The sequence below is a fragment of the Amblyomma americanum genome, chromosome 4 (assembly GCF_052857255.1).
Source record: "Amblyomma americanum isolate KBUSLIRL-KWMA chromosome 4, ASM5285725v1, whole genome shotgun sequence".
Classification (NCBI taxonomy): domain Eukaryota; kingdom Metazoa; phylum Arthropoda; class Arachnida; order Ixodida; family Ixodidae; genus Amblyomma; species Amblyomma americanum.
The window spans coordinates 171,412,422-171,431,146 of NC_135500.1; the positions used below are offsets into that span (position 1 = coordinate 171,412,422).

The 18,725-nt window shown below is 46.6% G+C and overlaps 1 protein-coding gene and 1 pseudogene across 1 annotated transcript in view; both read right to left on the reverse strand.

Annotated features, from left to right (window-relative positions):
- Positions 1 to 18,725, reverse strand: part of LOC144128652 (cell adhesion molecule Dscam1-like) — a 312,363-nt gene that overhangs the window by 141,936 nt on the left and 151,702 nt on the right. The gene's annotated exons all lie outside the window — the stretch shown is intronic.
- LOC144127695 (uncharacterized) lies at positions 4,002 to 5,346 on the reverse strand (annotated as a pseudogene).

Sequence of the window (18,725 nt, forward strand, 5' to 3'; positions counted from 1 at the left end):
CGGGAGCAGCGAGGTCCAGGTCGAGGACGACGTGGATGTGGCTTTATCACGCTCCTTCTTACCTTTTATTTGTTAACAGCGCGAAGCAGGTTTGACTTTGCTTTTGTTCTGTACGATTTGCACTTTGCCGTTGAATCAGGCATCCTAGGGAAGGAAATTGCTTGCGGGAAAAGTAGAAATACCAGCCATGAAACAAAGGAACACTCTGTGTTATATACGTTTTATGTCCTTGTACCAAAGGTGCCCTTTTCGGAGATATCGGACCCGCAGCTTTTAGGACTTCGCTTTTCCATTGCGTTTTCAGAAAAGAAAGGCAGAAGGAGGGAGAAGATTTTGTTTGCTTCTCTTAGTATATTTAAATGTGAAAGAGACTGAAGTGAAAAGGATTGAGCATTAAATATTTAGAAGTTTCAAGGGTGGAACGCCGGGAACTCTAAGGCGCTTCTTAGGAGAGCGGTATGTTACGCAACATTTATTATCCCCACTGGGCCGCGCAATACTCCTGAAAGCTGAATTTTGTACGCTGGCGGGAAAATATATCGGATAATTTTGCAGGAGACAAATAACTGAAGTAAAATCTCAGCCAGAAGTTAGGTTTTACTTAAACACTTTATTGGCGCGATTGATCTGTCTCATTATTACGCAATAACAGGTGTTCGTTTCTCTCGTCTAAAAATTTTACGAAAGGTACATTTAAAAAATCAGAAATAGTAGACACAAAGTGGCTTTAGAAACCTTAAAACTATATTTGCTCTGACAGAAAAAAAAACAGCAGGAAAAGGAACGCAAAAACGAAAAGAGGAAGCGCATACGTATCGTCCTTGTCTACTTTTTTTTCAAACCAGATTTATTGCCCCAGGGAATCAATGGGCTAAGGTGTGATGAGGGATGCAGTAATGATTAAAGCAATAGAAAAAGGTTAGCTGGTTTTATGAAGTCCAGTAATGTGCGATAGAATGGTTCCTTTGTCTGCTTACTCTTATCGTAGAAGCGTTTCTTGCGTCTTTTAACGCGGCAGCGTTAAAGGCCACATTTTCCAGAAAATCCGGTGTCGGCATTGTCGGCATTGTGAGCAAAAAATTGTGGGCATGGCGCCGACAGGTGTTCCCGAGAGAGCAACCTAGGAGGCAGGTAGGCCACCTAGGCCATGCGACGTCATCGCAACCTGCCAACCGCATAGTGAGAAAACCACGCACCGGGGCAAGTGGCAGTTAAATTACTGATTGGTCACTTGGGAAAGGCAACCTGGGTCACACAAGGCCCACCGCTGAGAGCACCTGACATCGCAGGGCAGTGGTGCATCGCTTAACCGCTGCACCATTTCGCCATGAGTAGTATGAGGACGCCCACGGATATATGAATGTAAATTAGAGAATGACATTCTGCACATATGGGGATTAACGCCGTTACACTATAGCGTCATACCCTTAAGGCGGAGCTTAAGTTTCCCCTCCAATTTTTTTCGATCGGTACGCATCAACTGCCTCATCGATCCATTTTTTTATACTTCCTTTGTGGTAGTTTGTATTCGCGCCTTTTTATTTGAGACGCATTCTTGTATAACATATTCGGCGCTCGACGGAGCAAAATAAATGCGTCTTTGGACGCGAATCTCAAATCGCGCACAAGCCAAGAAACTCATAGGATGGTTACGACTGCATAACGCGATGTTCAGCGATAGCTGTTCAGGCGTTTAATTTTGGGGATATTTTGCTGGCGCACTGGTGTAGTGGCTACGTGATGCACCTCTGCACTGGCAAGCAACTGTTTTAAACAGAGCCACCCGTAAGCTTATGCGCGATCCAGGTTGATCGGCGCAACAGGTGGGTGCGCTAGCACAGCCATGCTGCGTAAGTCGCGACAATAAGCGATGGGAAGCTTAAATAACTGTGTTTATATCTCTTGCTCTTTCATTTCTTCCTTAATTTTTTCCCTTCACTGTACTGTCTTGGTGTCCAATAGCTGTAAGACTGCCACCGTACCTTTCCTCATTGCTATTTACAGCCCGCACATAGACGAGACGCGCAGAGAGTGTCAGAGCTCATAGTTTCGAAGCAGTTGGCGGCGTCTCACGACCGCGTGTACCATGCTATGACAACGAAGTTTGCAAGAGGAGGAAGGCCTGAGCTGCGCGTACAGGGCGGTCACCTGATCGCGGGGAACAGCCACGCATTGTCGGCGGGAGCTATGCCGTTGTTATCAGAGCTCTTTAAGGAGGCTTTGAAAGGGACTGTCAATAAAGGTGCAGTTTGGTTGGGATGTTAAAGGATACCACATCACGAATATCCGCCAAAAACTTTTTTCAATGCGTTTTGTAGAAGCTGCTGCAGTATAAATTTGAATTTCAGCATCTTCGCGCCTTTCCCTCTCCTGCCGTTACTTTTTGCGTGCTCAAGTGTCTGCATACCGAAACTTCACTAAGGGTAGGATTGCCCCCCTTGCGTCCTTGGTCCTCCAAACCAGACAAGCCTACGTTGACGTCAGAGAGTTGATGCGGATAGCTGGCCACCAGGGTATAAAGGGGAACGAGCTGGCACACAATGCAGCTCGAGCTTTTGACCCCCGGGACACCGACAGACGTACTTCGGAACCGGACCAGTTCGATCCGCTCACAACATGTAACGAAATAGTACACCACCTCAGATTGGAGTGGTAGACACATCCTCCACCTGCCAAGAATCTGAGCAAACACGATGAGATTTACCTCCATAGACTACAGACTGAGACACTGCATAGCCGTCATGTATTACACGCCAAAAACCCGGATTAAATCGAATCAAAATGCACATTTTGAAGGGATAAAGCAGGCCTGTATCACATGGTATGGACCTGCTTTCTCATTGCAAAATCTGCATTTTGATTCGATTGAATCCGGGTTTATGGCGTGTAATATATAACGGCTGTGGAATGTCTCAATCTGATATTATAGCTCCATCTGATATTATAGCTTATGGGAGGCTGCACTGTCAGGCTCAGGAGAAGGACATTAATGTGAGATTACCGAACGAGCAAAGGGCGGCAGCTTACGCCAATGGAGTCCCGGACTAAGAAAGCCGCCCTCCTTTTCCTCACCCTCTACAAGTACTGAAATAAATATTTTCATGATCATCAGAAGTCGGCACTCATACGCTAGCCCCAGTGCCGATGCGCGTGGGAATGCCCTGAGGGGCGAAGTTTCCTGACCCGCCGGAGCGACGCGATTGATTGTCCGCGGCCTTGGTTTTTGCGTGACTTCTTAAATAATCTAACCAATATCAGCCCCTTAACCGGTGTACGCAGAAGCGTGATACGGAGGTTGGCGCGAGCATAAAAACGTCGACGGAAAGTGCTCGACCGCCTTCGGGCCCGTTCACATTTGTCCGAAAATCCGGCGAGCGAAGCGAATTCGCTCACCGGGAAAACAAGGACCTGTCCTCATCCGTTGACGCCCGAGCGAGGAGAAACAGCCGCGCAGCTGCTGTTTGACGCTTTTCCACACACTTCCCGGCCACCACGTCACCGCTCGCGACGTACACAGATATGGTTAAAAAAGAGCATAAATCGATGCTTTCTGGGTACCGTAACCGTATGCACACTTACGTACGTAAACGCAGGCACATTCTCATTTTTAGTTCAGAGTATGCAAACAGACTCGCAACGAAACGCCCAGCCTAGCGGCGCCATCTGCTTGTCAGGAAGGGAACTAGTATTGTCAACAAAACCGGCACTCCTCTTAACCCAAGTAGCGGACGAATCGTCACTCTAAATAAAAAATAAAACAAATTCATCACTTATACGTTTGCTTATAGGTGATGTGAGACGAAGCGATGTACCAGTGTCCGATTTATGGCCAGTGAACGCACTGAAAGAGGCCGCAAGAACGACGAATTCATTCCGAGGCGATGGGTCCTGCGTCGAAGGGCGCCGCCATGTTTTTCGCGGCGGTGGTGGTGGTAAAAACTTTTAATTGCTGCAATAGAGTTTGGGAGCCACAGAGTGGCCCCGCTACATGGTCGGCGTCCCTAGTCCGGGACATCGCATGACAATGCCCCGTCTCTCGCCCGTTTCACTAGAGCCCTTTGGGACTCAAGCGAGGAGCAGTTGAGGAGGGCAGTCTCCCATGCCTCTCTGGAAGGGGTAGGGGAAGGGGGGAGGTGGGGATTTTGAGTACATGCCCACACCATGTGGAAGATATCACAGGTCTCCCCACAGTGCGGGCATCGCCCATCCGTGTTAGGATCGTAATGCTTTAAGATTGCAGGACAGAGCAGAGTACCTGTCTGCAGGCGCCTTAAAGTTCGCTCCTCCGTCTTACTCAGTCCCTTGGCAGGGACCGGGAAAAGGCGGTGGTTGTCGCTATAATGCGTTATTATTTCCCTGAATCGCAGCAGCGGCTGGTTAGTCTCCGAGCCAGAAGAGCTGGGATGAGGAGCCCGGTAAATAAGCGCTCGGGCAGCCGCGTCAGCGGCCTCATTACCTCGTACGCCCTGATGGCCAGGAGCCCAAATGATTCTTTTCGGTGTTGGATCAGTGGCAGTCCGTCTTAGAATGCAAGCAGCTAAGGGGGAGATCTCCCCAGCCAAGTAATGATCACATGCTTTTCGGGAGTCCGTAATGATGATTCTCGAATTGGCGTGGGCGGCAGCAAGTGCTATCGCTAATTCCTCGGCTCACATTGAATTCGGGGCTCGAAAAGAGAGTCCATCGACGTGCATTTCCTGGTGAACAACAGCGGCCGTGTAAAATCCCGTGGGCGACGGCCCGGCTACGTCTACATAATATACACCGGGTCGGGAGCCGTGTTGTCTCTCAAGAGCCCGAGCCCGCGCTTGTCGTCTGTTTTCGTGCATGTCGGTGTCCATGTTACGGGGGAGCGGGGAGACCCAGAGCATATGGCGCCACAGTACCGGGATACGCCCCGTCTCCTCTGGAGTGCAGTCGTGTTGGATGTGTAAGCGGTTTAGCAGGCGGCGCCCAGGGGCCGTCTGCATGAGCTGCGTGTATTGGTTCACGAGGTGGGCCTCCCGCAGCTCCTGGTAGGAGCTTAGCACCCCCAATGCCTTCAGTTTGGCATTAGAGGTAGCTAGCCACCGGGAGATCCAGGGCTCGCTTAGTTGCCTTGCGGATGATGGCGTCTATTCGCGCCTCGTCTTGCTTAGTAGTGCGGAGATATGGCACGGCGTAGAGGATCCGGCTAGTCACGAAGGCATAGACGAGCCGAAGCGCGTCGGCGTCGGCGAACGCGAAAAAGTTGGGTCCAGCCCGTTCGTCCTCGCCGCGCCGCTTTCCGCCTCGTTCGCCGTCAAAAGCGACCGAATACGTTTCGCTCGCCGGATTTTGGGGCAAATGTGAACGGGCCCTTCGCATGCGATTGTGGGTTTTCTGCTGTTTATAGAAGTGCATTATTTTTGGCTCAGGTGTCCATGACGAGATAATGTAGTGATTGAGCTAGTTTATGTAGTCTCCTCAGAAGGCATTGCAGAGCTCTTTAATATTACAAGTTGCGAAACTACTCTCACGATCCATGCATCAGAAAACGGTGGTTCGAGTTGGCCATCATCTGGGTGTTTTACGAATTGCGGTGGCACCCGTGGTCAATAATGCAAACTGTGCTCAAGGTACAAAATTCGAGATTGTCGATAAATGAACAACTGCCTGACAACATAATCAGTGAAACGCATGCTTGAACAGGAAAACCATTAACACAGAAGATAACGGTGGCATATGGCGACAGCTTTTATTTATCGCTTGTTCTTGAGCGAAAAGACCAGGATTATGGGCTCCTGGATCCACAGCAACCTGAAAGTCTCCCACACCATCCAAACCCTAAGGTCCGCCACGAACCAGATATCGAGCATGATCACCAGAATAACAAGAAGCCTTAAAGGCATGCAAGGAGATGACACGTTGTGCTTCATCCAGGCCTTAGTAATCAGCAGAGTGACGTACGGCATGCCGTACCACCACCACTCGCTGAACACGCGAGGCCAAGAACAAGTCGAGTTCATTATCAGAGGCGCATACAAAATGGCGCTAGGTCCCACAGTCACCGCGTCGAACGAGAAGTTAGCGGCTCTCGGGATCCACACCATCTTCGCTGAGCTATCGAAGGCGGTTCTGACTTCGCAAAACGCCAGTCTGCAGAACACGGCGGTGCGCAGAGCAATCCTCCACCGGGCCGGAACTGTAAGGGCTCCTTGCTCTCGATGGGGAACGGTGGTTGCCGCCCGAAATCAGCAGCAGGATCAAAGTGACCCCCATCCCAAACCACATGAACCACGAACTTCACGTAAGTCGGCGTAGGCTCGCGTTTACCGACAGCGGCGACAATTCAAGCGCGTCCCGCCCATAACGTACTTGGACGAGGCGGCGTACCTCGAAAGGGGTCTCTTGCGTTAGCAGCCGTCAACGGAAGATACAACTCCTTGACCTTCGTGGCCTCCGTCTGGGTACATAGCCGAGTTGCGGCTGAAGCCATAGCCGCAGCGCTAGTCATCAAGCACCGCGATAGGGTGAGCAGAGAAGTTCACGTCGTCACCAACTCGTAACAGTCTTGCCGGAACTTAATCAACGGGCGAACACCAAAGCTGGCGGCTCAGACCCTAGGCCCGAAGCTGGAAGAACACCATCAAATCACGTGGACGTCGGGCCTGACGTGATTGGAGGGGAACGAATACGCGAACGACTTAGCTCGTGCGTTAATCAATCAAGTGGGCCAAAACCAATCGTCTGATCAGTCCCCACCCTTACCTTCGTGCTCCTGCTATTCAGTTACGACGAACGCCTCGAGATCCAACGGCCTAACCGCTGCATTTATCCTGTCCCTCTCAAAATGCCCAGCACTGAAGACACCGTAGATCTCGGACTTATTTAAACACATCGTCCAGTAAGCTCGTCGAGCAGCCATGGCCAGTGGACTCCTGGAATGAAGAAGCCGCCCACTCGAGCACTGGAACGAGATCAATAATCTTATTGGTTCCAATGAACGTTTCTCCTTTTCCTCCTCCTATCATTTCCGGATGGCACTGCCATCCGCAGTCACTCGAAAAGTGGCTATTGGGACTAGTAACGTTTTGAAGCAGTTTCCCAACCGGTATGATCAAAAGAGCTCTCAGTGGTGCTGCTGCTGAGACCGTATCAAGAAAAGAGGTTCACTAAGGGTTCACACTACCAACTATTTTTGCAGTACACGCCCGGCCTCCCACCTGCTCGCCCGCCCGCTTGCTTGCTCACACACTCGCGTACGCGGGCGCACGCACGAACGCATGCACGCACACGCACAAAAACAAACAAAAGCCAGAAAGCAAGAAGTTAGAAAAGGAACAAAAAAGTGCGAATAAAAAGCTCTGTTTCTTCTTTACTACAAGAAGTCCTTTCTGTGCATCCAAAGGGCAACTAAAATGAAGCAAAAATAGCTGCTGAAAAATAGCTGAAAAGAACGAACCGCCTAAAAGTGAGCCGCTTTTGATGCAATGATTTCAGGGGTGAAGTAAGGGACGGATGATTAAAGGATAAGAAGCAATAGTTTTGAAGCAGAGAAAAGCGCCAGAAATGCCCGCCAGCCTCTTTTCCTGAAATGCTCAGCAAGACGGACATAAGCTGAAGGAATGGGGCAACGATCTTGATAACTCTGGGAGTTGGTTTCTCGCAAAGCAAATAATGAAGAAAAAATATGCCGAATGCGCTCTCACTGCTAGCTTCAACAACTCCCAGTCGAAATCCTGAAAGCACGTTTTTATTTTTTTTTCACTTCTTTGATTTTGTGCGTCTCCAAATATTCCTATGCGCTTTTCTTTATCAGAAACAGAATTGCAAAGGAAAACTAGCTTTATGGGCGCGAATGTTGCCGAAGTACTGAGCGTCTGATCGAGTGCGAAGCAAGAAGATTGAAGACAGTTTTCTGGCCCTGTTTATATGTTGTTCTGTATAAAAAAATCTAAACGGCCCTTTCTGAATATACCTAGAGTTTTTAAATATTAGACGCTTCGCAATGTTCTATTTTTGTCGACACATGCTGCTGGAAGCATGGCTGGCCAATAGAACGCATCAAGCGGCTTCCATGAGTGTGCACCAATCGCAGTCCATGTGTTTTGTTTTTGCAGGGACTGTCTGTACACTTTGGCCCTTGTACACTTCTTTCTGCAGAGCTTCGCAGATTGAAGAGCTAGACATGTTTGACGCGTTTTTGCCTATACGCACATGCCGATATCTATTTATGGCTGCGTTTCCTTCGAGCTGTGAAAGCAGCGATCACACATCGAGCGTTAGGTTCTTGCATCCGTTGTCTTCTAGCTTAAACATAATCTATTTCATATAACTTGTGCTTCGTCTGCTGATTAATTTTTCAGCAGCTTAAGTTTTATGTAGCCGTTTTCGCAGTATGTTATGAGCGAGAACCAGCTTTTTTCGGGCGGACCACCTGAGACTGTTTTTCAGGCGACGATTTCAAGGACGCACGACGCACGGAGTAGAGGTCGGTGTTCGCTATAATAGCAGGCAATAGTTGCGATCATGCGCAAAGGAAGAAAACTGAAAAAAGAAAAAAAAACTCAGAGGACGGTTACAACTATGTAACGTGAAATTCAGTGACAGGACTTGAGGAGTTTTCATTTCATGATATACTGATGTAAACCGACTGAGAGCGACATGCGTATACGTACAGTAAGGTTATCACATGATTAACATACGATTACCAACCGGAGGGTGGCAGCCACACTCCGTTTGCGCTTTCTTTGCCCTCGTCATACCCTCCTCCTTCTATGGTAACCGCACTTCAGGTGGCTCTCGTGGTAACTATATTTCGGTTGCGCATGCTTACGCTCTCACCGTACTCATATCGTGACCACCACTCGGAGGGTGGTCCTCATGGAAATCACCTTCCGGTTACGCAGTGCTGCTGCTACTACTATTTTTACTACAACGATGGAAAAACCAGGGAAGATACATTTAAGACCTGTCGCTGTAAAATGCTCGGAATTCAGGCAGCAGCCAAATGTACTGCTACGAGTGCACACAGCTGATAAAAGCACAGAAATTGAGGCAACTTTTCGAACATAAGTTGCCTGTAGGAGAGTCTTCGATAAAAAAAAAAAATAACTCGAGAATGAGGACGGAAGACGAAAAGACAAGACTCGAAAACCACACACAAACACACACACACATACGCCCACGCGCACGCACACGGGAGCAAAAAAAAAAAACTGAGCAAGACAACAGAACAATGGTATAATATAGAAAAATGATGATTGAAAACCGCGCAGTAACGAACATAGCGCGGTGTTTGTTTCTATAAAAGAACTATACAAAATAGTAGGAGACCTTTCTCTGAAAGTTCTTATCGATGAAGACCCATATAGACATTCCAGTGAGAAAAAAAAACAGCAAAGGAACACGCTTTGTATCTGATATGCTGAACATTGGAGGAAGCGAAACAGCGCGTCACCTTTTCATGTTCTCAGTATTTCTGCCAAACACTGCAAAGCAAAACGAGCGGAAAAACACAACGACAGAGACGCGTCTTCCGAATGTGTCTTCGCGAAGGACCACCGAGGATTCTCGAGAAGGCGCAGACGCACGTACATTGGCGACAAACAATGAGGAAACACGGCTGCGGCAAAGCGAGCAGCAAAGACCACGGGAACACCCCCCCGGGACCAAACACTGCCGGAGGATAGAAGGATGGCCAGGATTGTAGAGTCGGTCGCACAAGATGAGCTGGACGCGAAAACTCAAAAGTCACAGCTGCACGCCTGGGAAAAGAAAACTGGCTACATTGCACCAAAGATAAAAAAATAACGAAGGACAAGTTGAAAAATAGCTAAGCGTGAAGCGGAGTCGTCCCTTCGAAGGCGGCGGCTGAAGCGGGATACGGTAGAAAGAGAAGATTCAGCCTGATTTACGCCGCAGGTTTCCAAGACGATGTCTCCATCATTTTACCGTCAGGAGGCATACACTTCCCGTCGGACCCATCAGTGGGGCCACACGCGAAGCTGCACGATCGAGGACGTGAGCGCCTATCAAATAGCGGGAAACAAAGGTTGTAAAAGGAGTGGTTGCGCTCCTTGGATCAGAGATGCTGGAGGGAAGAAAGGGAAAAAAAAACAGTGAGGAGGCGGCCCGTGCTGTTGAAGGCTTCTGGGAGTTTTCGTGGTAGGAACAAAAGCAGACCTGCCTGGAAGCGTGTTCAGTGCTGTGCATCCTAAAACAAACTCGTTGGTCTGGACACGCGCTGCATAAAAATCATGAAGTTGGTCAAATAAGGCCTCAGAACAGGTCTATAATGTACCCGCATAAAAACAAAAAGAGCAGATGATGTTTTGCTGCACCATCTTTCTCTATGCTGTCAAACGGAGTTATACTTTGAACCCTGAACCCTCGCAAGAGGATTGCAGTGTTGCATAGACATACCAACCGTGCGTCCACCTCAGCACTGTTTTCTAGGTGTCATAAAAAAAGTCTGGCTCTGTGTATGCAACACAGAAAACAATTTTTTCTTCTTCTTAAGTCAGAGATATTATTCTGCGACGTTATATTTTCTATTCCTTATAGCACCACTGTGCATTGCAAACGAAAGCACGGCATGGTAGCGATTGCGATGGTGGGGACTCCGGGATGCTCCGGGGGACTCCGATGGTTTGGACTCCGTGTGTCCGCGCGCAACAAAGAAGACTCAATGATCTGAGCGGATTCCTACGAAGAAAATAAAACGGTGGATAAACAGTTCAAGAAGAAATAAAAGAAATACGATAGCAAAAATGTTGTTTCGAGACGCGGTGCTAAATTTACATCGGAACGTCTACAGGGGTCAGGAACAGCTGACTAATAAGTATACTTCGCAAAGCTAGTACACGATAAACGGGGACAAAAACATCAGGCAGCTGCTTTCACGAGCATATCTGCAAACACGAAAGCGGAAAGAACGAGACAAAAAAGAAGAAAACGGAAAACGCAAGAAGCTGCACTTCTTGTAGAAGCTTGTTGAAGAAAAGAAAAGTATCAGCAAAAGATGGGACAGATCGGCCGGCCGTTAGGGATATCAGGAGAGTCGCTACGTGGGGCCGCAGTAGAGGCTGAAACGTAGACCATTCGTCTTGTCTGCCAGCGACGTACACATCGACAATAAGTCAGATGGGAATTGTGAGTAAGCTTTCTCATCCATACGCTTCGTCCTGTCAACGTGACAAAGAGAAGGGAGTAAGGCCTCGCCGCTTCATGCGGTCCCAGTAGAGGAAGTAAACCTGCAGAAGTTACCTCGGAAGAGCGAAAGACTTTTTCTCACTTTCAGGATTGAAAGGGGCTTTCTCTACCATCGTCTAAGGCGGAAGTAGTGAACTGGCCACGCTATCCGTAGCTTCATTGCTTTCATGGTGAAAATAGTGCTAGCGGGATTGCATCTCGATCAGTGCGCATTTGTCACAAAAAGCCTCCGAAGCTACGCCTATTTTACCTCATTTAATGAATCAAGAAAACATTACGAGTATCAATAAAGCATGAAATTAGCAACCGCTGATGAGGATTACATTCATGAAGTGCATTTTTCTTCCGCGAGCAACGAGGCGATTAAGGTATTTTTAAATTTAATATAAAATTCAAAGTGAACGTAAAAAATGCACAAATGTTGATATGCATTCGCGAAATTAATTTTAATTATATTATCACATTCATTCATAATTACAGAAATCCTGTTTTTTTTGCACCACATAGTGTAATATTTTGAGTAAGGAGGGAATGTGAGAACAGATATTGACAATTTGTTTCAACTTCAAGCGCGAAACTAAGAAAAAGAAAGTGTGATTAACCATACCTCGTGTATTCGGGCAAAAAAATAAAGAAGAAGGAAAGAAAAGAAAGAATTCTAATATAAAAGCATGAATGAAACCAAGAGAACAGAAACTGTAGAATTGTGGACATAAACTGTAGACACAACTGTAGACATAAATTCTACAATTTCTGTTCCAATACAAGGCATTAGAAGATGTTCACGTTCATCATGCTACAAGGCATTTTATAATACGTGCAGCAAATCTTATTTGCCAGCACCAAGATTTCAAGTAACTCAGAGTACTTCGGTAGTTCTTAAATAAACCAATAAATGAACTTAGAATGAACATTGGGTGTATTCATCGTACCCTGCGGCATAGAAGCATGAGTTTAATGCTCGGTGATAAGTGTGTCACCGTGAAGTGTAACTTAGCCTTCCTGGACAGACCGTCTGGAAAAAGTTTTTTTTAATGTCTGAAAGAAAAAAAAGCCCGATTTTGATACTTTTTTTTTTCACACTCTCCTAGAGTAGCCGCTCCGTTCTTGCGTTGTATTGAGTTCTTGAGTTGTACAACCTCTAAAAAGCGGCCACTGCCATGTCGCATTGACAGTACTTTACTCCATTACATCAGCGACTTTTGGCATAGTGCGTACCGCCACCGTTACCACTAGCGCTTACCATGAGCAGCTACTGCGAATGTGACTTTCGCAGTGAAGGCGCCAGATGGCGGCACGTACCAGCGAGCTGCGTGCATGCCTGCCGCGTTGGGACCAATCCCAGCATGCGCACTGCCGGTACGTAGTACGCGGTAAGCGGTAGCGGTGGCGGTACTCCCTATGCTAAATATCTCTAAACGGTGAAGGTTTCAGCTACGACATGCTGCGCTGACAAATGACAACTCCATATACCCTACAGAAGGTCCCCATTGCCGCTAATGCCGTGAAAGGTTAACAGTGAAATTGCGAGCTCGGTAAATGTGATCTACGGAACATGCGGTAACAATGTCTCTGCGATGTTCCCGACAGCGCAGTGGCGACGTGACGCAAAAGCAGCGAAGCCTCTCTTGATGCACGACCGTTTACTCCTTGGGCAACAAGGACAAACACGTGTCGTAAAATACCTTCAGCCATCTCACGAAGCCGGTTATCTTCGAACGGCCGTCATGGGGCCCGCAGGGGAAGCAATGCACCAATATACAAATAAAAACAGTGAGAAAAACATCTTCTAAAAGAAACGAAAAAATAATGAGACAAGAAAAAAAGGGCTCGGCTTGGTGAACACAACAGCGTACGTAATGAATCACCACGACAAATGGGCCGTGAACGGCTGGCGTACATAATGGGTCGGAGCGGGCGCAACTTCGTTTCGCGCGGCATGTTTGCCAGGAACGCCACAAGCATCCCGCACTGGATCAGAGTTTTCTGGGTAATTGACTTTACAGCCTGTCGCGCCTCCCTAAATGCCGCCGTCTTGCTCATCGCACTTCAAACTGAGCACCGAGGAAAGCTTCACGAGCGCGCTTAAGGTTCGGCGAAAAAGCAGTACAGCTCGACAGAGAAACGCCGCTTCCGAGGAACGTGCGTAGAGCGGGAAGAACACAAAACCTTCCAGTCTTAACCAAAAGACGCAGATTGTAGAAACAAGGGAGCAAGACAAAAACGACCTTTCTTATCATCCTCGCCAAGCTCTCCGCGCTCTCTTGTTCCCTCTTCGCGCGAAAGACGTGACCTCGAGAAACCGTAGAATGATGTAAAGGCGAACTGATTGCCTCCGTGGCCAACGGGCCAAAGCCTGCGCTCCTGAGCGTAACGACTGATTTCGCTTTTCTGGGAGCGCAGAGGGGCTCTACTCCGGCGAAAGGGCGCGTTGCTCATGTCTGCAGCTTACCGAAACATTCCTCCTTCCTGGGCTATACACGACGAGCTTTGTTTCTTTCTGCGCCATTATAATCTCCTTTCCATCCCGTTACTGCAGCTTCTCTACCCTGCTTCTACTACTTTTCACGCATTCTTTCCGCTGGCAGCTCTACAGACGCGCTTCCGGATAAAAGCGCCTTTGTTGCGCGCGTCCTGACGCCTCCCTTCCCCCTCGCCCTCTTCCCCCGAACGCCATTACATTGCTCCTTTCACAATGGGGAGTGGTTTGCTTGCTTCCCTCTTGCTCTTCCATAAAGATTCCCTAAATTGCCCTTGCCCAGCAAATTGCAGCAGACAGGTTGGCTCCGCGCTGTGCACGACTCAACGAAAGACGTAGAAAAAAAAAAGAATCTTCCTTAATTTCCTTTTCACTTGCAGCTTTTGCAAGAACTTCGGCTGGCCCACAAAGGCTCCTTCCGAGTGCTCGAATGGCCACGCAGAAATATTCGATGTGGCAGAAACAATGCTAAGTCTGCTATGGTGGCTTAAGGCAGCTCTAGTGTCGTTGTTTTTTGCCTTGTTTAAGGTTAGGTGAGGTTTTAGCTCGGATGCTAGCTTCTGCAAAGGCTTTGGCGCGTTTTTATTTTTGCGCGTTCTCTGCACACCAAATGATATTAAGGTTTTTGGAGAAAGACTTTTAAAAATTATATTTCCTGAGAAGGAAAGCGATTAAGCGGAACTGTTTTGAGTGGGGAGAGACAGCCGTCAACGTAAGCACTCGTTTAAAGAATTTCGTGCTGTAAAATTTTCGAATTTTCTTCAAAACAATACAGTTCGTTTCAACACAGAGGAATTAAACAAATACCTGATAGGTGCACTCGACAATGTATGATATGATATCTGCAACTATTTATGTAAAATACTGCAGTCCCTGCATGAGATTTTAGCTGAATGGGACATATCTAAAAAGAGAACACAATAATGCAAAAAAGAAACAAAATAGAATGGAGTGAAAATGGCTTGATCGTTTTGATAATTAAATACACGCAACAATTGTTTAAACAGTACCGGAAACAAATATCTGGAGTGATGATCTTGAAACTTGGACAGTGGTCAGATTGCGGTGCTTCGTTAAAGTTTTCGTTTGAATACTGTGAAAGTAAAAAAAATATAAAAATGATTAAATGTACTCTATTTAAAAACACTTCTTAAGAAAAAAGTGAATAAGTGAATGTAAAAAAAGTGTATTTTTAGGTCTGGCGTCCACGGTTTCTGCATGCCTTGAGTGATGGCCATTCTTTTCATAGCGGAAACCTTCAACTACCAAAGCAGATTATTCCATGTGCGCTTTAGGCCCCCGAGCGCGACATAATTTCTTTTGCGATGACTTACATGATGTATTCAATGATTTGGTTAACAACTTGATAGATTGCATTTATTTCTGTTAAGTGACTTAAGTTTTCCCAAAATATTCTGGTCCCGCCCCTTCTTCAGTGTCAGAGATACTTCCGCACTTAGCCTTTTCATGCCAGACCTTTGCATGCAGTTCAGTTTTACACCACTAGTTTCAAGACATACATGATTTGACTCAAGTACGCTTCACTTGTTATATTCCATCTTCGCCACTGCTCCTGGTCTTCTACATTCTATGACTTATATGCCGGTTTGAGTGCTCAGTGTCTTATTTACTGCGAACTCACTGGCCATACTGCAGAGAAAGTGAGCAGCATCAAGCTATTAAAGACTATACAATAGGCACATCATGAACATTGAACTAGCAACTTTCACTGAAAAGAATAAAACCGTGTTGCTGGTCGATAAGTGAGAAGTTTGTTTTCGAAACGAGCCTAAACTACTTTGACAGAAACCGAGAAAAATGGGAAAGTTTTGTCCGAAGCAATGCACTAGAAGCTGGTACGTGATATGCTTTAAAATACTAGTTGTATGACCAATAAAATCTCAATAATTTTTCGAAGGAAATTGTGAACCTTGAATTAGAGCTGAACTTCACTTACATTTAAAGTCCGGATTTGGTGCATTTCGAAAGAAAAAGGAAAGTAAAAACTCCTGAGGCACGTCTCAATACACCGAAGTTAAAAAAAAATCTTGATCACAGCGGTTCACTCTCGCCATAAATTGATTTTCAATAAGAAGAAACGCTTATTTCTCCTTACAAAATGTGCTAACGCTCCGGAAGCTTAGTGCGCGTACAGCGGCGTTCTATGAACCTATCGGCTAGCTACCAAATAAGTCAATCACATTTTCCAGTACAACACGCTGACCTGCCTCACTTATTTTTACTAACCCATCCGAATTAGGAAGCATTATCAGACTACAAGAAAGAAGTGTCATCAAGCTTTCCGGTACTGCTGGGAATACAATGACAAGAGATGAATGTTGTGCTGTCTTAAACGTAACGTCTGTAGTTGTAAAACCATTTTTAAGTGTTCTGTCGATGCGGCCCCAGAAGCGCGCAAGTCTTTTTGCTTTCTAATCAATCTCATTGTCATTGATTTTAGAAGTACCGTGAAGTTAATCCAGTGCCTCAATTTATTACTCAGTTGCGGTGCTGACAACATTAATTGAAAGTTTTTGAAGAAAACTGCTCTTTATACTAGCATATATTTCTTTCCAGTTCCTTGAACGCTCCACAATGCCGGCCGACTGGAAGGTGGTAAGGGTGGTTCCACTCTTCAAATCAGGTAATCTGAATTCTACCCGTAACTAAAGATCAATTTCATTAACAAGCAGTATTTGTAAAAGTATAGAGCGCATAATATATTATTATCTCATTTCTCTTCTGGAAAGCAACTCGTTCTTCAATTTTTGTCAGCAAGGTTTTCCTAAAAACATTTTCGTGCGTGACTCAACTCTTGTTTTTCATTAATAATATAGCATCGCCTTTACAGAATCGTTTACTAAGCGACTGTATTTTTCTCAGATTTGCTAACGCATTTGATAAGGTGCCACTTCCACAACTACTTCTTGAAATATAGACCCTAATCTTCTCAAATGGTTTGAATGTTTCTTGATAACTGCTCTCCGTTTGCATCAGCAAAAAACTCGCTATCATTACCATGTGCCGCAGCATCTGGCGAGCACCAGGCCTCTGTTTTGGGTTCTCTACTATTTATAAATTATAATAATGATCTACCAAATTGGAATTAACTTCCCTGTTAAACCCTTTGCCGTTGACTGAGTTCTTTTTTGCGCAACAATTGACCATTATGATAGTTCCCTCCTTCAGTAAAGTCTTCAAAACGAGTTTTGGTGTCAGCGCCGGCTTATGGTTCTTAACCCATTTTAGCGCAAAGTTATGTCCATCTCACACCAATACAAGTCTCTAAAACGTTTGATTACGAGAAGCCTGGCGCACTACACATCGATCATATCACTAACAATGCAAACCGTGCTCTTTGACTACATACTCAGAAACTTTTGTCAGGTTCCTTCAATCTAAAGTTACTTTTGTGTCAAACACGTGCGACGTAAGCTAGGATTTGCATTATTCATATGGACAAACCCTGCAGTTCGTAGAAATGCTTCACGCCTCCGTCTTTTAAATAGCATTTTGTGGTATAGCCAGAAAAACATTTTTTTTACACGCCCATCCCAGGTGACATCACGAGTTGACCATATGCATAAAGTTGTTACTTTTGTAAAACGAACGTGCTTTTTAGTTGTCTTACCTGCGTCATCTCTCAACACAACCATCCCAAAGCATAACACGGTACAAACATCTGCAGCATGATTTTTCTTCTTGCCTGTACTTTTCTAGAATGGATAGATTTTGCTTACATCCACCCCCTCTAGTACGCCTATGAAAGAATTATGTTATATAAATAAATTTTGGGCAGCGACAATTAGGACTTTTTACGTGTGGCAATGCGAAATCACTACTGTTCCTGGGAGCATTGACATCCCCCCCCCCGCGAACAAACAAACAAACAAACAAACGAACGAACGGACGAACGATCGATCGATCGATCGATCGATCGATCGATCGAACGAACGAACGATCGATCGAACGAACGAACGAACGAACGAACGAACGAACGAACGCACTCGCGCAACGCACACACACACACACACACGCATGCACACACGCATGCACGCACGCACGCACGCACGGACACGCACGCACGCGCGCGCGTATGACACCACCCGGAAAGCTGTAAGCCGAACGGTTGCATCACAATTTTGAAATGAAAGTATCGAAAGGCATACAGTTCAAGGTGCATATGTTGTCTGTTCAAATCTCTGTCGAACTTGACTAGCAGAAGTAAGCTCTATGCAACGAGCAATCGTAGGACACCACCCACCACGGCTGTGCTACACCACGGCTGTGCTACACCACGGCTGTGCTACCACGGCTGTGACACCACGGCTGTGCTACAAGCCGTTGCGTCACTAGCGCCACACGGAGGTTGGCCAGTGGCGTGCATATATAGACGAACGACATATATATGATTGTTTGAAGTGGCGGTGTTTGGGGTGCGGTGCGCCTCATATGGCCGCTTGATGAAGTTGCCAGTTAACCAGATGAACTTACGCAGAAAAGCCGTGTCGTCATCGGCGTTGGCCATGAGCGAAAAATGGCGCATCTCGGTAGACACGTGAACCGCGCCATAAGGGAAGGAATTTTCCTTCCTTACGGCGCAGTACGGGTGTCCAGCGAGAATTGGGAGACATGCGTCATTTCCTTCCCCTAAAACAAATTTTTATTTCATTTTCCTTCTATTACGGCCTGGTTCGGGTGTCCACCGAGATATGTAAGACAGGTGTCCTTTCCTTAAACTGTCCAACGGGCCACGCGTCGCGCCGAACGGGCGATGGCATTTCCTTGGCAACGCTGCAACACGCTGTCGCGTCTCACTCTTATACCCCTGTCACACGGGACTTCTTCTCGGCCTTTGCCGTAAAGTTGTCTTATTGCACTAAAGGAGGAAAACCGAAAAGGAGCAGCGACGCTGCTACACGGCAAATCCAAAGGAGCTAGAACGCGGCCTCCGTGAATGCCAAAAGTCACCGCTGTGTGTGAAGCGGCGCTAGTAACATTATGAAATTAAAGCAGACGGTAGCACTTCAGCTAAGAGTGCATTCGTTTATGTTGGAAAAAGTAGCTATCA